This window comes from Pieris napi, chromosome 17, assembly GCF_905475465.1.
Source record: "Pieris napi chromosome 17, ilPieNapi1.2, whole genome shotgun sequence".
Classification (NCBI taxonomy): Eukaryota; Metazoa; Arthropoda; class Insecta; order Lepidoptera; family Pieridae; genus Pieris; species Pieris napi.
In genome coordinates this window covers 5,553,558-5,581,056 of record NC_062250.1, presented here as the reverse complement: position 1 = coordinate 5,581,056, position 27,499 = coordinate 5,553,558, and the positions used below count along the sequence as shown (strand labels likewise).

The window sequence follows — 27,499 nt, the reverse complement described above, 5'->3', positions numbered from 1 at the left end:
CTTTAACATACTAGATTATTTAATTACAAGAGAATATTTACGCTACAAATGCGTGCTAATATATAAAAATTACTATTTATTTTGAATGTAACACAACAGAGGGGCTCCCTAGTGAGGGGACTAGCGATACATCAACTTTGTCACAATCATATTTCTGTCATGAATAAAGATTTATTATTATTTATTTATTTAATAACAACATAAATAGTATTATTAACATTCGAATATAACGTATTATATACATGTGTGAACAATTATTCCATGGTGTATGTTTAAATCAATTTATTTTATTTTAATTTATGTTATGTATGAATATTATTATTTATATTTTTGATTGTTTTTGAGATTAAGATATATATATACGTAGTTCACAGGTCTACTGCATTTTTAGACATAATTAGCTTTTAGCATAATTTATATAGTAAATGTGTAATGTGATAGAACGTTATAATATAATAAAACAGTACCTACTGACGATTTTGTCAAAAGGTATGTTGTCTATTCGTGCATTGCAATTCAAATTAGGATAATTAAATAAATCAAATAATAAGTGTGGATATTCTCAAAATGGATTCTGTCCTCTATAACATCTTCATTATGGCTTATAGCTTTATATTAGAGTTAAATTAGACTTTACTTCCGAATCTTTGATATTTGCAAGCCCAAATATTTGTTAAAATCATTCACGTGCATATAGATTGAAATCTCATTCCATATATTGAATATTTGTCGAAGAGATATGAAAGCGAAGTGCTGGGAATAATGTATGTATTTCTTTTGGTGTAGTTTTGAATAAGGGATGAGATGGCTGTTGTCACCTCACGGCGTCTTATCAATATAGATTGTAAGGTTGATTCGGTGAACACCTGACTCCTTATTTACGTATTTTAAAAGATTCCTTTATAGATATCGGTTCGAAGCATTACTCTACAGGAACTAGAGAACAATTTTTCTTTATATAGCATTTGGGAAGAGCAGAGTATCCTGATGTCTCCCTTGACTTAGCTTAGAGGCTCCAATCTTCTAAAACAATGTAATTTGTTATTGAATAAAAAATTGAACTATTTTTTGTTTAAATTATGTTCCGATATAATAGAGCTTTTGGATATCTATGCAAACGTGATGCTGAATATTATCAAGCGCTTGCCCATGGACTAGCATTGGGTTCTAAAACATTTATTTTATTATAGTAATTTATTGATTCACAATGTGTGATATAATTAATAATAATAATAATAATAATAATAAAGCCCGTTTAATTTCCAATCATGACAAAAAAACAAATTATATTACACAGCTTAAATTATTTTACATTTTTATACATACTTTTTTTCTTTTGCTTGTTATTCTATATTCTAGCTTCCTTCAGTACCGTCGATCGGAACCCCTTCACGGGTAAAGGCCTCCTCCAGCTTTTTCCAACTGACTCTGTCTATGGCTCTCTTTCTCCATTCGTTTCCTGCTTTCCTTTCCAGAAGAAGAAGAGAAGAAGATGTGTGATATAATTAGGTGACGACTGATTGAAGTGATTGTGTATAACGGACTCGTGTCCTGTTAGTTGTGGTATATTTTTAGAAACTATTGCGCCATTGGGTAACTATTACACGGGTTTTGTGCGACTTGCTTGTATGTGTTAACGTAAAATTGTAAAAACCGTTAGATTGAAATCTATCGGTTATCGGTTATCGGTATTCGGTAGATTGTACTACACTAACTTAGTTATCATTCAAACTTCTTTGGTCAATTACAGATTAATTTTAATTCCCAACAATTTCATATAACTACCGAATAATAATACGTTAAATTGCAAGCAGTATGTTAAGTTGACAATCTTTCGACAGTTTACAATCTTGCGAGATAGATTACAATCTAACGGTTTTTACAATTTTACGGTGACATATGCAACATAACACAAATTGTATGTTATGTTGCCGGTCTTTTCAGAGTTGGTACGTTCTGTTGTTGATGGAAGTTGAATTGGTTTAAAAGTACTTCGGTGGGTTGCGCGGCAAAAAGTGCCTTAAAAATCGTTCAGAATGTTTCAAACTTGATATTTTTTTAATAGGCAAGGTCGATTGCTTTCGCTATGAGTACAAATTAGTAGATTGTGTTTGGATTTAATGAAGCACCAATAATTTTCCAGCGAGGAAGCTACTGAATTGCCCTTATTCGTTAAAATTATCCGACTATTTGTATCATTTTAAATTACTCATGATGTCTTTTTTTATCGTAACCACAATTTGTCTGAAAGAGACGAAAGAGGACTTAAGTTACAAAAATCCAACATTTTTTTTTATATTTTTTTCTTGTACTTTGTTTTATCCTTGAAGAGTTTCAACAGAATACGAAATTTAATTTTTATACAATGTTCGCTGTTATTTAACGTATAAGTGAAGCGCAGTTTGATAATTCAATAAAGTAATTAATTATAATAATATATTACGGAAATTTTATTTTGATAAATACTTTAATAGAAAGGCTAAATAAACTTATCAAAATATAATTTCCGTTTCCATTATTATAACTCTATAGTTCTGCGATGCTACGTCGGTGAAGGGAAATACCAGGAAACCCTAACCGTTAATTATAATTAACCTTTAGTTACTAAAGCTTGTTGCGTAACGTTAATATCAGAGACCCGTTTTAAGCAAACGTATAATGACGTCATTAAATTATTGTAATAGTATTGATATTATCTAAAATATATAACTGAAAATATGCTCTATCTTGAATAAGTTCAACGAGAAAGAATATAGTTTAAACAGTTGAAACGACGTCAAAATATAAAATTATACAGATATATTAGAGTACATATAAAATATTTATACTAATTTTAATTAAATTCCCGCTGAAGTGTAATTTTATCTTAGGTCATAGACAAAGTCGCTATGAAACATTATTCCAACTCTGCTTTGATCTTAGTAATTAATAAATTGAGTTAATAACGTAATGTCTCTTTTCAGATCGCGGTCTCAAAGGGCCAATCAGGTAAGTCTCAGCTTCGACATTACACTGATTAAAGGAAGCCCTCTTTTTTGTTTGATCCATTTTTTATAATGGGTAAAAAAAACAAGTTCAGATTATTATTCCTAGATTTTGCCTACGCAATGTTCACGTGGAAAGGACCAAAATTATTTTGATTAACCGATCGCCATGGGAAATATTTTCAATCGTGCTTTGTTTCATGTTAATCATATCAACACTATGCAAAAAACTCAGTTTTGAATCGCGCAGCCCGGACATACAACTAGCAATATTTAAGCCTTGAAGGAGTATTAATAATATCCATAGCGCAAAATCACCTGCATCTTGAGCACACCTTGTACTTACCCTCACTTTTACACCATCACACAACACTACCAAATTAGGTATAACTTAAATGTATTGAATATTAACTTTTTGTAAACATTATGTGTTCCATCTATATGTTTAGTGTACTTGTGTTATTATATATATTTTTGTTAGCTGTAGGATTACGAAATAAAAATATAAATAAAATGTTAATGATATTAAAAAAATACAGTGTTTCGTTGACTACGACTGCTGTTAATAAATCATCAGGGCCAAGCCAAAACTGTATGTTTCGCAAGGCATCAAATCCTAAAGCTCCTGATTTAGGTTATATGTATTGTCTTAGAGACGTTTTTTTTTCTTCTTAAATTGGAATAATAAAAATGCTTTAAGAACAATATAAGTTACTTTCAAATTGCCACAATGATGTCAAAACGTCTAAAGTTAGTTTAATCCACCCTTCATACAATAAAAGCAATTTAATTAAATACTCGTAAAAGCTTAGCATATTAATGGCCGTGTCATAATTCAATATTCGCGAGTACTATCGCTGAATCTTAATAGAGTTATCCCGAAATTGAAGGTAAGGCAGATGTAAAAGCTACTACTTAGTTGATGTCTCTGGGGTATTAATCGATACTCGTGAACCAAAGACTATGGCAAACAAATTATGGCTAATTTTTATCATGTCGTATTCTTTATAAGGGAGCGTTCAAGTATTACGTAACGAATTTTGGGAGGGGGGGGGGGGTCATATTGTAAATCGTTATGATGCGGGGCGGGGATTGAATTACACGTTATTGTTAATATTATTTTCGACTTACACCACATAATAGTAACTGAAGAGTCACTAGGTGGTCACGAAACGTTTTACTATACTTGAGTACAGTACTGTACTTGGGTACTGAAAAACGTTACGGCGCGTTACATGGGGGAGGGGAGGTCAATAATCTCCAAAAATTACGTTACGTAATACCTACTTGAACGCTCCCTAAGTACAAATTAAGTTGATATACAGCTGAATCTTTAATTCTGTGCCAGCTCTGTCCTGTGCATCATCATCGTCACATGATGATGGTAGAGTATTGGATGAGCTCTGAGTTTATAACCAAAAGATTTAAATTGTTCCAAAGATACTGTATAGAAGTTAATTTCGATATACATAATAACGTTTCAATAATATGTATGTATTTCCATCTATATCTTGAGCTTGTTAGTATTAGTAGTTAGTATAAGTATTAGTTGTGTTCGTAGGAATTAAAAAACAAATAAGGTTGTTTTTTGTATGGCCCCTTTGAAGCTAAAAGCCTCCTTCATATTTTTCCATTTCTCTTTGTCTTGACCAACATTCATCCAGTTTTTTCCTCCTAGTTCTATAACGGCATCTGTCCATCTTTTCTTTTGTCGTCCCTATACACCTCATTCCAATAGGTCCAGTCAATTTTGTTGTTTCAAGTGTCCATCTTTCATCCTGCGCTCTAGAAATATGACCAGCCCATTTCCATTTTAGCCTTAGAACTTGTATCTGTCAGATTTGTTTTGTTACGAATGTTAACAAATCTTGTTTTGTTTATTCTTCTCAACTTTAAGATACTTCTTTCCATTGCATGCTGGCAAGACAGGATTTTTCTTGCTGAAAACCCACGTTTAACTTGCGTATGTCAGACAAGATATTTGAATCTATAATTCTTGTGTTGTAGATTGTAGTTTCCTTTCAGTCTCAACAATTTAGATCGCTTAAATAATCATCTAATAATAATATTTATTTCCATCACGGCTTCTTCCCGAAGGGGTAGGCAGAGACCATAGGTCTCCACTTGCTACGGTCCTGACATACCTCTCTCGCCTCATCTACTTTCATGAGATTCAACTTGCATGCCCGTCGGGTACTTTTAACTTGTCTCTTCTCTAGTACCTCCTTAATTTGGTCCAGGTTTGTACATGGCCCAACCAACCAGATTTCACCGTCCACGATGGCCTTATATATTATATATATCCTACTCGTTAACCGTTTCTCATTCATCCGTTCTACATGGCCACCTAAGCATTCCCTTTCGCATTCTCATTACGTCCTCTTTTAAGCCACATTGCTAATAAAAATAAAATAATAATCATTATCTATTTAAAATAATAATCATTATCTATTCATTAAATAATTTACCCACATTAAAATTCATTGCGTAGTTTGAAATATCTACGCAACGATGAGATAATGCTATGAAGAGATCAGATTTCTTTAACCTATTTTTGTGTACCAAGGCCAGTCAAGTGGCAAGAGCGTGAGTCTAATCAACAGACCATTGGGTATGGACCTTGAGAAGGGTATTAATTACACCATTGCTCTAATTATACCTCACTTGTGGCGGGCCCTTTGTTTCAATGATCTTGTGATTTTGCCTCTAATTGAGGGACATTAACGGAATGAGTATTTAACTAGCAATGAACCATTTATGTAACCCAAATTTTACGTTTTGAAGGCTAAACTTATTTATCTAAATTGATGGCTTTTATGTATTATATTAGGAAATAGATTATTAAAATATGATTTCTTAATGATTCATGGGATTCGCTAATGTAAAGTTATGTGAATCGATTCATAAGCGATAATTGTTTTTTTTATTTAGCAATAGTTACAATCAAACACAATAAAAACTTTACAATGTTAGACAATTAAAAACAATTATTTTTCCTATTTATCTTGTTACCTTTTCCTCAATTCAAATATAAAACAATGACAATATAATATCACATATACTTACGTTAATACTTATAATAAATAGGTTTAATTCTTCATGATCACATAACTTTATAATTATGCCCATTTATACTCATGTTTCTTTAAAACCTCTAGTGTAATTTCCTAAATACTTGTACTGATTTTCCCAAAGTCTGTGATTGATATTAGAACCTAAACTTCTGTCACCTGTGTGGTAAAATTTGAATGCATTGCGACGAACGATTCTAATATTAGTATATAATACTTACGTCTCCCATTGAGACCTGCTTAATTAAATTTACTGTGAAATTGAAAAGTATGAATTATAGAAGGCTATTTATTATAATTTATATTCACATTATTAAATAATAACTTTCATTCGCTCTCATAACATAATTATAATTTTGTTCTGAAATAAATTGAAATTGTGATTGATTTTGCTAGAATTATTATATTAACTTTGATTGGTTTACATAGCAATACACATATTTGCTAGAGTTTGTGACTAAACTCACAAACATAGCAGCTAAATATTGCCTCTAAACGATTATCGCTGAGGTAAGGTTTTATAATCGAACAACGGTTGGGTATTAACAGATTTCATTAAATGTGTCTAGTTAATACACATTCGTGAGATTAGTAGACCTTATAATTGTTTTATTTTTAATATGAAGTTCAGTCGTTCATATGTTAACAGAATTGCAGTATAATGGATACGTGCAGACCTAATTACATACTGACACAGCTTGCATCTTGTAAGCTATGGACATTCCATGGACCCCGGCATGATTCCCTGCAGCCGAAACTTAAATGAGTTGGTAAGGGAGCGTTAAGGTATTACGTCACGCAATTATTGACCCCCCCATGTAACGCGTCGTAACGTTTTTCTTTACCCAATAGTAAAACGTAAAGTAGTGGAAAGTCGAAAATAATATTAACAATAACGCGTAATTCAATCCCCGCCCCGCATCGTAACGTTTACAAAATAGACCCCCCCCCCCCCAAATTCGTTACGTAATACTTGAACGCTCCCTAATTGACTCACGTCAACAGCCTCGGCCTTTCACGGGAAGTCCGGCCCGAAAAAAAAAATTATGATGCCATATTTAGTTGTAAAAAATAATGGGAATTAGCTCATGAAACAGGTTAATTTTCGACAGCTTGCCTATTACCTATATACCAACATCCATATAGGTTAGCTACTGGATTTATCTCCCTTCTTGACAATAGTAATAACGAATTAACGTAGGCAACAATTAAAATTTCATGACTATACAAATAATCGATTGAATTATTCACCTCAAACATTAATAATTTCAATCACTCTATAACGAGCCAATCATATTTTTTGTTGATTCACAAATTGATATCGTTTACATTCACAATTAACCGCAAATCAATTTTTAATTTCAAATATTAATAGTATACAGTGATGAATGGTATAATTTGATATTGCTAATACAACGGACTTCATTTATGTATAACTCTATTATTTATATACTTAGTTTAGCATAACATATAAAAAACAAATTTAAAAATTAATTTTTGACAATAATAAAAATAAATAAAATTAAAATTAAAACAAACATTATTATTGTATTATTATTATCCTTTGTTATTGTATTTACTCTAGTATTTAATATACATGCGAGGTTTTATTTTTCATATGCTTTTTTTTGTTTTTTTTATTTTGTTTATAAAAAAACAAATTGTTTAACGTTAATTTAAAATAAATATTGTTTACATTTTAACATTTACTTTCTGTTCCAAATAAAGGCTTTACCTTGCAAGAAGAACTGACAAGAAACTCCGCCTGAATTTGTGTTACATATTATCAAAATCAACGATACATTTCTCTATAAGGATATTACTCAGTTACTCTTGAAGTGCTCTGGTGGATCCAGATCATTTAGTAATGATTTAAAATTGAGATGTTACTTAAGAAAATATTTATACCGAAATATAGCATATGGAAAGATTATAAATCAATAATAGTTGATCTAATTCAAACATTAAATAATCAACCCGGCATCCAAACTGTGTCAAGCTATTTTATTTCATACTGCATAGATATAGTTTCTTAAAAGTATACTGCATAAACATACATTTTTAACTATAAAACACTTAAACTGTTAAAGAAAACAAAGTTTACGATGTGCTAGCAATTATTACTTCCTGAGTACTCTCAATAAATCAAGTTATTTCTGGAGATCATAAAATTGGTTCGTAAATTATAACTTTCATATTAATGGATTACATTGTATCTGGACTGTTTTTAACAGGGAACTGACAAGGGTTAAGCATGTGAGTTCGAAAATCGTTTTTTTTTACAGGAAATAAGAAATCGTTGGTTTTTTTAATAGATTACTGTATATCAGATTAGCATGCGATACATTTAAACACGTATGTATATACAAAGCAATAATCTATATGGGGCGTGACTTTTATTTGTTAGCATTTTATTATTTTGTTAGGTGATTTTATAATTATAAAATTATATAATATACTAGCTGACCTGGCGAACATCGTACCGCCTAACAGTCGATTCTTTATTTTTTTTTTAAATACTTATTCTGCTATTCGGGACACCGGTCTAGCTAGTAAGATAAAAAAAGAAAGTTGATAATACAACAAATACATTATGTCAAAAAATAAAAATTTACCTTCCCGGAACCCCTCCACTAACACTTGAACTTTATGATATGGTATTAAAGTTCAAATTGCCTTTAAATATTATTACGAATATTTTGTATGGGAATATAGAAAAGTGTTGTTTTTAGACTTTTTCACTCAATTTTTTTAATTTTTCTCTCCGTAAGAACCATCCTCGTACTTCAAGGAATATTATAAAAAAAGAAACAGACAAATCGGTCAAGCCGTTTTCATGTTATGTCGTGACAACGGAAAACGGGTTTCATTTTTATATATATAGATTATATAATTTTGTTAACGAAAAATTTACTTTAAATCAAAGTGTAAATTCAAACTCAAACTTAAAATAACTTTATTCATATAGGTAAACATGTATACTTATGAACGTCAGATAAGAAGTTAAATTTATACAAAATTTACATTACCCGTTCGCAAGTCAAGGGCGTAGAGCGGGCAAGAAGAACTGGCAAGAAACTCTCCGCCACTCTTTTTAATCGCTCAGTTTTGTGGAGCTAAGAACTGGAGCAAATCAATCCCAATGATTACATTTATATCATTCTATTTATATATCACATTTAAATATTCGTCAAATTTATAAAAAGCTTTATTGACTTATTTATGTTTAACGAGAATTTATTTAGTGATAATGATAATGATATAATGATGACATAGCCATTACTAATTAGAATTAAAGCATTTCTTCCCTTTATTCCTTGTAATTAGTATCGCTCGCAACCATAATATAAATGTGCTATCTCCAGCTTTGTGGTTTACGAATATTTCGTATAAATGGGCCTTCCATTCTGAATTTAATTACTGGCAAAGAAATATATCTTTCTGATTGTAGACACTCTGATTGCTTTCCCACTTGATTTTTGAAATTATATGTAAAACACTATCTCTCTCTGTTTTGAGTATTTTTCTCCCAGAGAGAGATAGAGTCAATTGGAGGAGGCCTATACTCAATAAAGAGATCCTTGGAATATATATATATATATATATATATATATATATATATGTATTTTATGTGTGTGTGTATATTTTGTTACTTTTTGTAAATTTCTTTCTACACGTTGGAAGGTTCCAGTTTTAATAAATATAACTAACTGTATCGGTAATTGTTGAGAGAGCAAAGTATTATTTACTGAAAAAAGGCATATTTAATATTTACGATTAAAAAAAACAGGCGATTTAATTCACTAAAAGATGTTTAAACCTGTCCCGAACAGTTCCACATACATTATAAGCCCTCATGATTTATGTTCAAAGCAAACACAAATGTTTCTTCCTGAAAAAATGTTATAGTCTACGGAAATGTATTGAAATGTGAAAATGTAAACATCAGAGGGGAATGTTTGTTATTTACTATAGCAATATAAACGCTTTTGCTTTTTACTATTTGTATTTGGTACAATATGGCATTTGTATTATGGAAAGGACCAGGGGAAGAAGGAGAAGAGAAGAAAAAAGAAGAGAAAGAAAGCCATGGACGAGTTAGTTGGAAAAAGCTGTTGGAGGCCTTTACCCGTGAAGGGGTTCCGATTGACGGTACTGAAAATAGCTAGGATATTGGATATAAAGGATAGCAAGAAAAAACTTATATGTAATTAATTCAATATAAGGTGTATATTATTTTTTTGTAATGATTGGAAATTAAACAGGCTTTTATTTTTTAATTACATTTCCCATTATAAATACTTACACTTTGTTTAAAATATTCTTGGGAAGGAAAGGTTTTTTGCATTAGAAGATTAGTCTTAGTATAAATTCCGTATGTGAAAAACGTTAAGATTTTGACTAACAATATTTTGGTATGTAAAATGAGGTAACTAAATTATTTTGCAAAAAAGGCACGTAAGAAAATTTACGTTCTAAAGTCGATTTCAGTTAATTAAATTTAATTGTCTGATTGAGTTTATTTCATTTTAGTCAGTCGTGTAAATTAATACGAGTGATCTGAATTCTGCCAACGTCAAACAAATACATTTCTTTAATTAAGGGTAATCGACTTTAGAAGGTAAAATTGCTTAGAGGCCCTTTGTTTTTGCAAGAGTTATTTCAGTTTGTCAAAATATTTGATTATTTTATATCAAAAATGAAACACTATTTCATTGTTATACTATATGCACAGGAATCACCTGAATTTAATTAATGTATAGTATAATTGTGAAATTTAATGTACAGATTCTGTATTTTATTTTGCGAAATCGCAACTGAAATGGGGAGCAATTTAAGCGACAATCAGTTGGTTGAAAAAGGTCGAGGTTTCATCAACGTCACGATTTTCCTTTCCGAATATTTAGCCTTAAAGAAGACAAATGACGATCTTATTATCGTGGTACTGGGCTGTTCCATAATTTGAGCAGAAATATACCGGTGCCATTACGTAATACTGAAAAGCACAAAATATTAACGTTGGTGGAAATAATTAATCTATTGTGTATGTGAAAACTGTTGTCTCTGTCACCGTAAAATTGTAAACACCGTTAGATTGTAATCTATCTCGCGAGATTGTAAACTGTCGAAAGATTGTGAACTCAACGTACTGCTTACAATTTAAGGTATTACTAATTAACGGTCTACTATAAAGCCGCCCAATCGGGGACAGCCTTCGGACAGTTGACAATTTTAGATAGTAATTTGACGGTTTCACTTTGATAGAGTACAATCTACCGAATAATAATACGTTAAATTGTAAGCAATACGCTGAGGTTCACAATCTTTCGACAGTTTATAATCTCGCGAGATAGCTTACAATCTAACGCTATTTACAATTTTACGTTAACATCTCTACAATTTTAAATGTATGTATTCATAATGAACCTGTAATTCGGCATCTATATTTCTGTGTATTAATAGTATTTTTTTAAGTATGTAGGAATGAAGGACAATATATGTATGAGAAAGTTGGTTTCCTTCCCGAAACAATTGTTATCCCGTCGAAATCAAATCAACAGCATAACTATCCGAACTATAGAAAAAAACCGCTTTGACTTAGCTACCTTTCTTTCTTTCCAAGAGTTCTATAAAATAAACAGAGTTTCTTTTCAAGACCAGTTTGTTAACTCAATATCTTGTTTATAGTTAAAATTCAAATAAACTTTATTCAAAGCACTTTATTATTTTCTTCCAGAAGAAGAAGTCCTTCCAGGCTGGCAAGCGACTTTCAACATAATTTTCCAAGGGATAAATTACAGAAATTATTATAATTTAAAAAAATAGATTTATTTGTTGAGTCTTTTTCCAACAACAAATAACTTCTATTATACGTAAACTGAAAAAGAATTGCTATTGTTATTTAGTGTCTTGTAAAGTATGTCGACCCATTTGGCTGTCTTTCAATGTCTAAAATAAATTCTGTTACACTTAGAAAAAATATAAGTATTTATGATAGTCGAGGACGCATTGAAAGTTGTAACATTTAAAAATGTTTTTGTATTATTCACTGTTGAAATTTTATGTATAAAATGTTTAAATAAATTTAGTTATGATAAATATGACTATGATTGCGATGCATTCACAATAAAATCTCTGTCATGTAAAAAGAAAATAGAAGAATATTATTAATGGAGCGAACCATTATGTATCTTAGCTTTTATCTTTTTCTTATACATTTTGGTGTCCATTTTTGAACTTAAGGCAGAATCAGAATCGAAATTTGACTAACTTGAGGGAACAATGACTCCCATATGTTTCTTGTAACAGGAGGCTCACCTGACGTTAAGTGATACCGCCCATGGACACTACATTGCCAGAAAACTCGCAAGTGCATTGCCGGCTTTTTGAGAATTGGTACGCTCTTTTCTTGAAAGACCCTAAGTCGATTTGGTTCGGAAATACTTTAGTGGGCAGCTGGTACCACGGTGTTGCACGGCTGCCTTAAGAAACTCTTAGTTGCGGAATGAACGTCGACGTGATCAAAACATTCATATTTAGGACTGAATCTCGACTATGTATCAAACCCGTACAAGCAAGTATTAAATGTGTACACGAAAGAACCATCCAGTTCGTTTGGATTGAGAGTGCTCTAAGAATCAACTGCTTCCCTATAATCCTAGTGGCTTGAGCGTGCGACTCTGAGGTCGTGAGTTCGAATCACGGCTGTGCACCAATGGACTTTCTTTCTATGTGCAACACTTGTACGGTAAAGGGAAAAATTTACCGCGTGTGCGTTAAAGCTGAAGAAATAAAAATAGTAATATGTTTAGTACATAAACATTTTGAGTCAAGAAGACCAATAGTTACTTATATTCTTGATAGCTCTCAAAAATAATTGAAGGTAATACAAGATTAGGGAATATTATTAAAATCTATCGACTATTTCACCCAGACTTCAATTATCGCTCACACTTCGGAAATCACTTCCGCAGCGCCACCGGAAATTTTACGATTCTAGTTTACTACATTCCACTTCCGGCTTATTACTTGTCACCTGTCTACCAGCTGCTGCTGAAATGAGATCACGCTTGGATTATATTATCAATATAACGCATCCTACGGGATGACTTTAGATACGATGCAGATGTGCGTTGAGTATAGAATTATATGATTATACTGCAAACTTAGAAGATAACTGCATTGTTTAGTAGGAAAATTATAAATTAATGTGTGTGATGTATTTTACGGTCAACTACATTTTATTGTATTGTTTATAATCTGTGGTAAGGGAGCGTTCAAGTATTACGTAACGCAATTTTTGGAGATTATTGACCCCCCCATGTAACTCGCCGTAACGTAATTCAGTACCCAAGTACAGTACTGTACCCAAGTATAGTAAAACGTTTCGTGTGACTAGTGACTCTTTAGTTACTATTATGTGGTGTAAGTCGAAAAAAATATTAACAATAACGCGTTATTTAATCCCCGCCCCGCATCGCAACGTTTTACAAGGACCCCCCCCCAAATACGTTACGTAATACTTGGAACGCTCCCTAACGCATAAATGACAAACCATTTACTTTGTACATCATGTGTTGGATATGAGTTTGGTTTTTTTGGAAGTATTAGAATAATCCACTTCCACTTATTAAATTAATAAATAGAGTTTTCTTTTTGCTACTGTTACATCTAATCTAAATACTAATTATAACAGCTGCTATTATACATAGTATATAGTAATAACCATTGCTGCAAACATAATAGCAGCTTAAATATATTAAAATTATGATCTAAATTTTAAATATTAAGTCAAAAGTAGCATAACTAATTCATCTAATATTTTCACTTAATACCATTTGTAAACTCGCTCGAGCGAAATGTATTAATGTGTATACATTTAAAATTCATGGAGTTGAAAATTTGAAAGTTTCTTTAATAAATTTCGAATGTCCTACTATATTTTGAAAAGTTCTCAACTAACGGCCCCAGTATACAAAAATATGTAAATTGCTTGTATTGCATGATTTATTTTATAGAGGCGACTGAATTATTTTATAGTCAAAGTGTTCTATGTTGAATTACTTATAGAAAAAGCTTGCTAGTCCGAATTAGTCCGGATCGAAGGACCATCGCAACATTACATACCAACAAGAATTATCACTATAAATAAATTCAAGCCCTCGTTAAACGTAAATTAATCAATAAAGCTTTTATAAATTTGACAAATACTTAAATGATCCCAATCCTTGGGATTGATTTGCTCCAGTTCAAACAATTTGTATGACTCAAAACTTAGCGATTAAAAAGAGTGGCGAAAAGTTTCTTGCCCGCTCTACGCCCTTGACTTGCGAACTGGTAGTAAATGTAAATTTACAATTAATTTAACTTCTTTTTTGACGTTATCAGTGTACTTGTTTACCTTTATGAATAAAGTTTTTTGAGTTTGAAACTTTGACAAAATTCTGAAAACATGTAATTAAATTTTGTCTCACTTGTATGACAAAATTATATTGCGATGCGATTTTTATATATCATAGGACATAGAGTAGGTACTAAAGAACAAAAAAATAATTGTATTGTGATCATTGATACTGATACTGTTGGTATGAAAAGTTTATAATGATAAAAACTTATTATCTCTTATGATTAAACCATAATAAAGTAGTAAAAAATGTATTAAAATAAAAGGCTAAAACTTAGTCTGAAAACAAAGTTTCATTACAGTTTCCTCACTGTTAGGTATAAAGTTCTAAGTGTTCCGGGTAAAAATCCGATAGTTATCCGCCCCGGGGTAGTTGGTACGTCAGACCTTGTCAATATACGTCACTAGCTTTATGCTTGGGAAATTCGAATTCTATGTTAGGTACTATGTAAAGGCTTCCGTCGTGGTATTAAGCGCTAGAGGGCTGATCAACTATTACGTAGCGAAGTGAATAAAATTGGTGCAAATAAATCTGCAAGTTTAAAACCTTTAAACACAGTCACAGTTTTTATGAATTGAATCGACAAAAACAAATGTTCAAAAAGCGAGTCTACTCCTCCCTCAAAGGCCGGCAACGCACCCACTAAAAATGGGTGTCTATGGGCTGCGTGGACTGCCCTTTTTGGTCGTCCCGCAAGCTCGTTGCCCCCTTATTATATAAAAAAAAAAGAAGTTAAATGAAAAAAAGTTTTTCTTTGAATGAAATAACACTAGAATGTTTTGATAATTGGTCGCGGCTTCTTTTGTCTCTACCATAAATTAATAAATAAAGTACCATTATGTGTACGTTATTTTTATTAATATAAAAACATATAACTTATAGTACATATAATACTTAATATATACAAAATTAAATGTCTTTACTTTGATTATACATAGCGGATTACTAAAATATGAGCAAAATGTATGCGAAAATAAGACAATAAAGCCCGCTTTGATATATCTAAAAGCTTGAAGCTCCTTTTGGTCGCAATTAAATTATATCTAAATGTAATCACGTACTGAACTTGGAATAAAATCCATTTGTGGAATTCTCTCTCAATCATTTATAATATGATTAATGAACACTCATTGTTTTTACGTTCCTAAATAGATTCTTTTATTAACCTTATACCAAGAGGTTAAATAAGTCTACATATATTAGTGTTTGTGTATTATTGTAGTGAAACTTCCAATGCGACTTCCAAAAAGGTTGCGTTAAACGTTTAACGCTACCATGGAGGGGGTATGAAAGCAGTGTTGCCTTTTTTTTTTTTTTTTTTTTTTATAAAACAGGGGGCAAACGGGCAGGAGGCTCACCTGATGTTAAGTGATACCGCCGCCCATGGACACTCTCAATGCCAGAGGGCTCGCGAGTGCGTTGCCGGCCTTTCAGGAATCGGTACGCTCTTTTCTTGAAGGACCCTAAGTCGAATTGGTTCGGAAATACCTCAATGGGCAGCTGGTTCCACAAAGTGGTGGTGCGCGGCAAAAACTGCCTTGAAAAACGCTCAGTTGTGGAACGGCAGACGTCGAGGTGATACGGGTGGAATTTCGTACTCTGCCTCGACGTCCGATGACGAAACTCAGCTGCAGGTATTAATCCGAACAACTCCTCTGAACACTCTCCATGGTAAATGCGGTAGAAGATGCAGAGAGACCCCACATCTCTACGCAACGCCAAAGGATCAAGCCGCTCGGAAAGGGATTGGTCGTCGACGATTCGAACCGCTCTGCGTTGAATACGGTCAAGTGGAAGGAGCTGGTACTGGGGAGCCCCCGCCCAGAGGTGAGAGCAGTACTCCATGTGGGGCCGAATTTGCGCTTTATATAGTTGCATGCGGTGGCCCGGAGTGAAGTACCGTCTCGCCTTGCTGAGCACACCAAGCTTTTTGGAGGCTAATTTAGCCTTTCCCTCCAAGTGACCGCGAAACTGAACGTCGTTCGATATGTCAACGCCAAGTATTCCAATGCTGGCTGTGGCTTTAAGAAGAGTGTTTTCGAAAAGAGGAGTAGCGACAAAGGGTGTTTTTTTAGCGGAAAACGCGCAAACTTGTGTCTTCTTGGGGTTAAATTGGACTAGGTTTAGTCTGCCCCAGTCTGAGACTCCACGTAGAAGAGTTTCGACTTCAGACACAAGTTTGTTCCGGTACTCATCGACAACTGCCCGAGAAATACCTGCCCGGCCAGTGTAAAAAGTATCCCCAGTGCTGTCATCCGCATAGCAATGAATGTTGCTAAGTTGCAACATATCATTGATATGCAGAAGAAACAGGGTCGGGGATAGAACACAGCCTTGTGGGACCCCCGCGTTCACGGGTTTAAGGTCGGAGCATGCTCCGTCGATGACGACCTTGATGCTCCGATCAGCCAGAAAGCTGGAGATCCAATAGCATAATTTCTCGGGTAGCCCATAGGCTGGAAGCTTCGAGAGCAGTGCTCTGTGCCACACCCGATCGAAGGCTTTCGCTATGTCCAAACTAACCGCCAGCGCCTCCCCCTTGGACTCAATTGCCTCTGCCCATCTATGTGTAAGGTATACAAGAAGGTCACCAGCCGAACGACCACGACGAAAGCCGTACTGATAATCGCTAATCAGCTGGTGGCCCTCTAGATACCTCAAGAGCTGGCAGTTAACAATGGATTCCATTATTTTGGAGAACAAGGAGGTTATGGCTATTGGGCGATAGTTGGACGGATCAGAGCGATCGCCTTTTTTAGGGATCGGATGTATCGAAGCGGTTTTCCAGCACTTCGGGACAGTGCCAAGCGAGTACAGGTACCGGAAAAGGCGCGTTAAGACCGGAGCCAACTCAGGAGCACAAGTACGCAGCACAATTGGGGGGATACCATCCGGCCCGCTCGACTTATGAATGTCCAAGGAAGATAGTGCTCTGCGGACAGCACGTTGCCGGAATGTGATTTCCGGCATCGAAGAATCACACCGCGAAATGGTCGGTGGTGATCTTCCTCGGTCATCCAAAGTCGAGTTGGACGCGAAGAGACAGCCTAAAAGGTCGGCCTTCTCCTTCGCAGTGTGGGCCAGCGAGTCATCCTCCCTGTGCAGTGGTGGAATAGCGGGCTGACAAAAATTCCCTTGGACAGCTTTGGCGAGAGACCAGAAGGCTCGAGTCCCTGAAGGGAGTTGGGCCAATCTCTCGCCAAATCTGGCAATGTGCTCTGACTTTGCCTTAGTGATTTCCCGTTTGAAGGACCTGGAGGCTGAGTTATATGCTGTTTTAAGTTCGCTGGTATTGGCATCACGAGATTTCGCCGCTTCCGCCCAACGTTAAACGTTCAACGCTCCCGGGGAGGGGAAAAAGAAAAAGACAGAGTGAGAGTGAATGAGTGGCACTCGAACGCATGCGCATAGTATTCCTGTTACAGGCCAGCGCGAGCGGTAGCAACGAGTAGCGTCCAATATTCCAACGCAAGAGAGAGTGAGAAAGAAAGATATACAAAGGTAGAAAGTAGGAGAGGGAAAGAGAGTGACTTGGTAGATCCCAAGCACATAGTGGTATTCTTGCTACGCGGCGAAGTAACCATTGTGAGCGTCGTGAAATTAGCTGTAATACGTATCTACTTATTGTTCTATGGCTAAAATGATAATTATAGGATTAGATCAATAATTGTGAATTGTAAGCAATGTTAATAAAGTTTGTCTTAAAGAAACAATATGATTTCACTAAAAATCAATTTCTACCCCTATTTTCATTTCAACATCACGAAGTTTCACTTCTTCCGCGCACTAGATTTTTGGACTAAAATTACATGTTTTATCTCGTTCTTCTTCGTTAACACCGTAGACATTTAAATTTATAAATAATTATTTATATATAAATCAAGCGTTTATGAATTATATTTTATACCATGGCTTCGGTCGGGGGACTTTAATTGTAACATTAGTGATCTGTAAAAAAATATAAATCAATATTAACCATTGTAACAAATAATTTATTTCTTACAACAGGTGAAGTTCAATTGCCATAGTATAAATGCCTACTGATTAGTAATATTTTTTTAAACACAAATCTTTTGAAAGAAAAACGTCTTTTTTCCAATGCTGTAAGGTGGGAACTGACCAACGTTACGAGGTGTAATGTAACATGTAATGTAATGTTACACAGCGAGTATTCCGTGCAGTCAGTACGTCGTGTTACGGGGAAAAACAACGTAACACGACGTACTGACTGCACGAATGCTCGCTGTACAACATTACATTACATGTTACATTACACTTCGTAACATTGGTCAGTTCCCACCTTTAAGTGTCGCACTTCTAAAGGTGGGAACTGACCAACGTTACGAGGTGTAATGTAACATGTAATGTAATGTTACACAGCGAGTATTCCGTGCAGTCAGTACGTCGTGTTACGGGGAAAAACAACGTAACACGACGTACTGACTGCACGAATGCTCGCTGTACAACATTACATTACATGTTACATTACATGTTACATTACACTTCGTAACATTGGTCAGTTCCCACCTTTAGAGTAATCTTTAAACTGCAATCATATTATTTCAATCAAATTAGTTTTAAACAAAACTTCAATGACAGATATGCATACAAAATTATATCATAGTTACAGAAGTTTATAAAGAGAGAGAGAATAAAATAGTAAAACTATTTACCAATAAGTAAATTAATCCTTTTTATATTTGTAGTTTAAATTGCATAATGTCCAGAAGTAAACATGCAATGCTTTAATCCACTTTAGTATTTGAATAGTTGAGTCTAATCTAATGGCTCGATCTCTCGTTATCACTGCAACCACAGCCATCTCCTTTACACTTCAGTGTGTTTGCAATTTTCTTATATCCATTTTTAAAATAACTGATTTCTTTTAAATTTCGCTAGCTTTTATAGACTGTCTTTAAAATATTATTATTATAATTTATTTATATACCTATACATCAGTTTATAAATAATATTGGTTTAAATTCTTTAGCTATCTTTTAGTTTTCGAATCTTTTATTTCATTATGTTTTATTAAAATAATTTGAAGGCTTTCTCGATGTACGTCACAAAATAAATGGTGGGCGTTATGCTGGTAATACAATCTCGGAGCAGTTAGGTCAAAGTGTCAAGAATACTTCTGAGCTTCTGGAAGGAGCGAGGCTGGCCTATAGCCAGGACTTTGCATGCAAATGGGTGTCTAAGTGCGTAAAATGAGTCCACACTACAACACTACTTGGAAACTCTTTGTATGTAATTTCTTCAAATATAAGCCTTAGCCAGCATAGCATTGACTGTACGTTTCGGACAACTATTACCGCTGCCGGAAACAACCTTTTTGCTGTGCGTTCGGCTCGCACTGTCCAGCGACAACAAGCGCCCATTCCTCGGTGACTCTCGCTGCTTAATGGGTTTCTCGACTCTTCACCGGAGAGCGACCTATTTGGGAAGCGTATGGGGGTAGTATACTGTGATTTGAGAGTATACTTGGAGGGGATAAGAGGAAAGCATTTACTGTCAATTTTTTTTTTTGGACAATCCACACCAATTGAATTGTCAAAAAAAAAAAATCCCATGCTAAGTTGGTGAAGCTTGTGTTATGGGTACTAGACAACGGATATACATACATATTATAAATATATAGACATATAAATACATGTTTAAACACCCAAGACCTAAGCACAACACCAAATGCTCATCACATCGATGTTTGTCTCAGCCGGGGATCGAACCCGGGACCCATGGATTCGTAGTCAGGGGTACTAACCACTAGACGAATGAGCCGTTCAAATAATTTTGTAAACAACTTAATTGTATTTTATTGTAGTTTTATGTTATTTTTAGTCTAACTTTGGTCATGCATGGGCAGTAAGTAAATAAATAAATAAATAGCTTTAGGAAATAAAATAATATTTGTATATCTTACCATAAAGTTTTATAAATATTTGCAAAATCTACCTTTGACAATATATAGGTATAATCTAACATCGTAAAAAAACTATTCGGGTTCGTTAACTAACGTGTACCGTAACGAATTTTAATGAAACATTTTCTGAGCTTGTATTGGAAATAGAAAGATCGAACAATTCTTTGAGGGAATAGCTATTTCTCTCTGTAGTCCAATATTAAAGGATACAAATGATGCGAATAGCATAACAAACGATGAATCCGCTGTACCTTGGGGACTGTTAAAATCGAGCGATGAGCAATTTCAAAGGTAATTCATGCGATTCTGCTGTACTATAATTTATAACTAGTTTCAGATGTAATTGGTGTATTTAGTTCCACTACTGTTCCACTACTTCGAAAATAAGGAAGTTTTCTCGTGTTGAAACAACATGTGCCGTTATAAGTAATTTAACGAGAAACAGAGGTTAATTCGTGCGGTTTTTTGGGTATCGATTTTTATGTGACAGGAGGCTCACCTGATGTTAAGTGATACCGCCACCCATGGACACTCACATTGTCTGGATGCTCGCATGTGCGTTGCCGGCCTTTTAAAAAATGGTGCTCTCTTTTCAAGAATTGCTTCGGAAATACTTTAGTGGACAGCTGGTTCCACATAGCGGTGGTTTGCCGCAAAAATTGCCTTAAGAAACGCTCAGTCTTGGAACGAAGGACGATTATTTGATCGTAAAGATAATGAGAGAACTTTTCTTTGAAGTGATTTGAGTGATTTTACAAGATTTATTTGACAAAGAATATACAATATTTTTTTTTTTTAATGACAATTCACACCAATTGACCTAGTCCCATGCTAAGCTGGTGAAGCTTGTGTTATGGGTACTAGGCAACGGATATACATACATATTATAGATAGATATACATATAAATACATATTTAAACACCCAAAACCTAAGAACAACACCAAATGCTCATCACATCGATGTTCGCCTCAGCCGGGGATCGAACCCGGGCCCCATAGATTCGCAGTCAGGGGTACTAACCACTAGACCAATGAGTCGTCAATTGAAAAGTTTTGTATAATACTTGATCGTTCGTGTATGTTTGAGGTGTTAATCTCATCAAGTTATTATGGATAAAACTTTGGTTATTAAGATTACGTACTTGTTAATTAATCGCCTGTGCCACAACTTTGAACTAAAACCAATTTCGGGTGACCTTTACTGTGCGACCAATGTGAATAAAATTTTAAGTCTTATTATAATAAGAGTTAATAAAAATTACTTTTAAATTCTTAAATTTGACAACGTAACGTATGTATTTTTTAATTAACATTTATGGATCAAGAATCTTTTATTACTTTCCGTTACTGTCTTTTAACAATTTTAAATAGTTTTCAAGTGTCAATCATTATGAGCGTTTAAAATGAATTTTCTAGGATCAATTACCGGCAAAACAATATCTGTTGAGAGACGGTACAGAATAAAAATTGCCAGTTAAGTACAATTATCAGAAGAAATTGCCTTGCGCCTCACTGAACTTTAGTTACATTACACATTACAATTGTACAGATATTTAAACAACTAGCTGGCCTGGCGAACATCGTACCGCCTAACAGTCGATTCTTTTTTTTTTTTTAATACTTATTCTGCTATTCGGGACACCGGTCTAGCTAAGATAAAAAAAAAAGTTGATAATACAACAAATACATTATGTCAAAAAATAAAAAGTTACCTTCCCGGAACCACTCCACTAACATTTGAACTTTATGATATGGTATTAAAGTTCAAATTGACTTTTCAGTATTATTACGAATATTATGTATGGGAATATAGAAAAGTGTTATTTTTAGACTTTTTCACTAAATTTTTTAATTTTTCTCTCCGTAAGAACCATCCTCGTACTTGTAAGAATATAAAAAAAAAGAATTGGCCAAATCGGTCAAGCCGTTTTCATGTTATGTCGTGACAACGGAAAACGGGTTTCATTTTTTTCATACGCCGCAGGACTTGTTGATGACAAATTACATATCCGATTACCTATATATGTGTAAATATTATTTGTTTTCCGTCGCATATGCTACGAAACTTCGTCGCATGTGCTACGTAAAATGGCCATAAAGTAAAGTGCATATTACTTATATAATGTTTAAAAGACCTATGCGACCTTTTTACTAAATTCAAAGGAATGAAACGCAGCAAACGGTAAAGTGAATTTTCATGTTAGCCAGTTAACAGGGGACGAAGATATGTCTGCGTCAGGGTAACCGATAGTTTTACTTAATCGTAACATGCTTTTTGGGCTAGTGTTTTCCAGGAAAAAGTGGCATGGAAACTTTATAGAACGTTTTTGTTCAATTGTTATACTTCAATTGTTTTGCCATCAAATACTAAACTTGAAAGGCTTGGCTTTATAGGGATATATTTTTCTATTGCTCTATGTAATTTTTTGACGTGCGTGACGCACGCACGAAAAAACATGACTCATGCGGCGTTACCTCGCTCTGAGGCGTTCCATTTAAGGCTTGAAGTGCAAGCGAGAGCGCGAAGCGATAGAGAGGCACAATCGGACTCCGCGCTCTTCAGCTCAACACCAAATGCTCATCACATCGATGTTCGCCTCAGCCGGGGATCGAACCCGGGCCCCATAGATTCGCAGTCAGGGGTACTAACCACTAGACCAATGAGTCGTCAATTGAAAAGTTTTGTATAATACTTGATCGTTCGTGTATGTTTGAGGTGTTAATCTCATCAAGTTATTATGGATAAAACTTTGGTTATTAAGATTACGTACTTGTTAATTAATCGCCTGTGCCACAACTTTGAACTAAAACCAATTTCGGGTGACCTTTACTGTGCGACCAATGTGAATAAAATTTTAAGTCTTATTATAATAAGAGTTAATAAAAATTACTTTTAAATTCTTAAATTTGACAACGTAACGTATGTATTTTTTAATTAACATTTATGGATCAAGAATCTTTTATTACTTTCCGTTACTGTCTTTTAACAATTTTAAATAGTTTTCAAGTGTCAATCATTATGAGCGTTTAAAATGAATTTTCTAGGATCAATTACCGGCAAAACAATATCTGTTGAGAGACGGTACAGAATAAAAATTGCCAGTTAAGTACAATTATCAGAAGAAATTGCCTTGCGCCTCACTGAACTTTAGTTACATTACACATTACAATTGTACAGATATTTAAACAACTAGCTGGCCTGGCGAACATCGTACCGCCTAACAGTCGATTCTTTTTTTTTTTTTAATACTTATTCTGCTATTCGGGACACCGGTCTAGCTAAGATAAAAAAAAAAGTTGATAATACAACAAATACATTATGTCAAAAAATAAAAAGTTACCTTCCCGGAACCACTCCACTAACATTTGAACTTTATGATATGGTATTAAAGTTCAAATTGACTTTTCAGTATTATTACGAATATTATGTATGGGAATATAGAAAAGTGTTATTTTTAGACTTTTTCACTAAATTTTTTAATTTTTCTCTCCGTAAGAACCATCCTCGTACTTGTAAGAATATAAAAAAAAAGAATTGGCCAAATCGGTCAAGCCGTTTTCATGTTATGTCGTGACAACGGAAAACGGGTTTCATTTTTTTCATACGCCGCAGGACTTGTTGATGACAAATTACATATCCGATTACCTATATATGTGTAAATATTATTTGTTTTCCGTCGCATATGCTACGAAACTTCGTCGCATGTGCTACGTAAAATGGCCATAAAGTAAAGTGCATATTACTTATATAATGTTTAAAAGACCTATGCGACCTTTTTACTAAATTCAAAGGAATGAAACGCAGCAAACGGTAAAGTGAATTTTCATGTTAGCCAGTTAACAGGGGACGAAGATATGTCTGCGTCAGGGTAACCGATAGTTTTACTTAATCGTAACATGCTTTTTGGGCTAGTGTTTTCCAGGAAAAAGTGGCATGGAAACTTTATAGAACGTTTTTGTTCAATTGTTATACTTCAATTGTTTTGCCATCAAATACTAAACTTGAAAGGCTTGGCTTTATAGGGATATATTTTTCTATTGCTCTATGTAATTTTTTGACGTGCGTGACGCACGCACGAAAAAACATGACTCATGCGGCGTTACCTCGCTCTGAGGCGTTCCATTTAAGGCTTGAAGTGCAAGCGAGAGCGCGAAGCGATAGAGAGGCACAATCGGACTCCGCGCTCTTCAGCTCAACACCAAATGCTCATCACATCGATGTTCGCCTCAGCCGGGGATCGAACCCGGGCCCCATAGATTCGCAGTCAGGGGTACTAACCACTAGACCAATGAGTCGTCAATTGAAAAGTTTTGTATAATACTTGATCGTTCGTGTATGTTTGAGGTGTTAATCTCATCAAGTTATTATGGATAAAACTTTGGTTATTAAGATTACGTACTTGTTAATTAATCGCCTGTGCCACAACTTTGAACTAAAACCAATTTCGGGTGACCTTTACTGTGCGACCAATGTGAATAAAATTTTAAGTCTTATTATAATAAGAGTTAATAAAAATTACTTTTAAATTCTTAAATTTGACAACGTAACGTATGTATTTTTTAATTAACATTTATGGATCAAGAATCTTTTATTACTTTCCGTTACTGTCTTTTAACAATTTTAAATAGTTTTCAAGTGTCAATCATTATGAGCGTTTAAAATGAATTTTCTAGGATCAATTACCGGCAAAACAATATCTGTTGAGAGACGGTACAGAATAAAAATTGCCAGTTAAGTACAATTATCAGAAGAAATTGCCTTGCGCCTCACTGAACTTTAGTTACATTACACATTACAATTGTACAGATATTTAAACAACTAGCTGGCCTGGCGAACATCGTACCGCCTAACAGTCGATTCTTTTTTTTTTTTTAATACTTATTCTGCTATTCGGGACACCGGTCTAGCTAAGATAAAAAAAAAAGTTGATAATACAACAAATACATTATGTCAAAAAATAAAAAGTTACCTTCCCGGAACCACTCCACTAACATTTGAACTTTATGATATGGTATTAAAGTTCAAATTGACTTTTCAGTATTATTACGAATATTATGTATGGGAATATAGAAAAGTGTTATTTTTAGACTTTTTCACTAAATTTTTTAATTTTTCTCTCCGTAAGAACCATCCTCGTACTTGTAAGAATATAAAAAAAAAGAATTGGCCAAATCGGTCAAGCCGTTTTCATGTTATGTCGTGACAACGGAAAACGGGTTTCATTTTTTTCATACGCCGCAGGACTTGTTGATGACAAATTACATATCCGATTACCTATATATGTGTAAATATTATTTGTTTTCCGTCGCATATGCTACGAAACTTCGTCGCATGTGCTACGTAAAATGGCCATAAAGTAAAGTGCATATTACTTATATAATGTTTAAAAGACCTATGCGACCTTTTTACTAAATTCAAAGGAATGAAACGCAGCAAACGGTAAAGTGAATTTTCATGTTAGCCAGTTAACAGGGGACGAAGATATGTCTGCGTCAGGGTAACCGATAGTTTTACTTAATCGTAACATGCTTTTTGGGCTAGTGTTTTCCAGGAAAAAGTGGCATGGAAACTTTATAGAACGTTTTTGTTCAATTGTTATACTTCAATTGTTTTGCCATCAAATACTAAACTTGAAAGGCTTGGCTTTATAGGGATATATTTTTCTATTGCTCTATGTAATTTTTTGACGTGCGTGACGCACGCACGAAAAAACATGACTCATGCGGCGTTACCTCGCTCTGAGGCGTTCCATTTAAGGCTTGAAGTGCAAGCGAGAGCGCGAAGCGATAGAGAGGCACAATCGGACTCCGCGCTCTTCAGCGTTCGACATCTGTCTCTCTCCTACTTGAGTGAGCGATTCGTGACGTTGTCACGTTCAACTATCGTCAGTAAACCGAGTTTACAGACAACCGATTTTTTTAGCATTTCTGCGATCTATTGGCTGTTGTTTCTTTCAGCTTTCAGTCACTCCCAAGACCACTATACAATTTTTAAATATTGTATGTACTTATTTCTGTATATTAGATTTATTAATTTCACTAATACTTATGATACATAAACAAGTCGATCAGTTACATGAAAAACTAAATTATTCAAGTAGTACCAATACATGCTATTTGGTAGAATTATTTACATACAGTATTAGTTCAAATAACAAAAAAAATGTATATCTAGAGAGTCTAACAGAAATCAATATCATCTATTATTACTTACTCTTTTTCCGTGTTTCTTGCTTTTAGAAACCCTTATAAAGCTTTTATCTAAATTGATCCTTCTGTCATAGAATCTTGTAATTAATTGAAAGAGCGATTCGCTTTGGAGTTGATCCAAGGCATGGCTAGTGTTTGCTAGTCTTGCCCCTAGCTATTGATTAAATTGTGCCAATAAAATATGCCTTGCTCGATTTATCATCAAGATGATATTGCGATTATAATGCGTTATAATTTTTCCTATATAGAGATAGGAAAAAATTATAATTGAAGAATGAAAATAAATCAAATGGCCAAAGTTTTACTAATATATACATATATAATTAAGTAAAGATTAATATTCCTGTAAAATAAACTTAATAAGTACTATATTAGCGTATAAAAAGAACAGTTTTATCTTACAATAAAACTACCACTTACAGTGATGGGTTAGACGTAACTGACGTAGTGTAATGTCAATGCAAAGCCTTCTCGATTTATGGTCCAAAGATGATATTCCAATTTTAAACGACGGTTACAGTTCGAAATCCCCGTATCCGGAAATGTTCAATTAGAAAATCAAAATTCGAACGGAAATGCTGAGTTCTGACGTTTTCTAAAAAATATTAGAGTGAATGCGCTTCTTGGAGCGCTTTGCAGAGGTCATGAATCATTTATGGCTAAGAAAAGCTAACTCGGATATCAATAAATCTCGCAGACGCGGCTAGGAAGCTGAACGGAAAAATAATTGAAGAGCCTTGATCTATTGCGAGATATTGATGCGGTTTTAATGACGAAAGCGCTGTTAGCGTCTTTAGATCAGCTTCTTTCCGCTGCGTTATATCTTTCATAGCCTTGGCTTTTAATGGGATTATGGTGAGGAGAAAATGGTATCCGTCATACATGTGTAACAGGTCTGTACTGTTT

At 34.1% G+C, this 27,499-nt stretch overlaps 1 protein-coding gene across 3 annotated transcripts in view; it reads left to right on the top strand.

The window, feature by feature from the left end:
• Nucleotides 1-27,499, top strand: part of LOC125058113 (inactive angiotensin-converting enzyme-related protein-like) — a 160,541-nt gene that overhangs the window by 78,694 nt on the left and 54,348 nt on the right. For 2 of the 3 annotated variants that reach the window (XM_047662152.1, XM_047662153.1), the window contains one exon: nucleotides 2,964-2,988. The exons of the other annotated variant lie outside the window; for it this stretch is intronic. The gene's annotated coding sequence lies outside the window, so the exon portion shown is untranslated. The remainder of the gene's footprint in view (nucleotides 1-2,963; nucleotides 2,989-27,499) is intronic. 3 annotated transcript variants of the gene reach the window in all.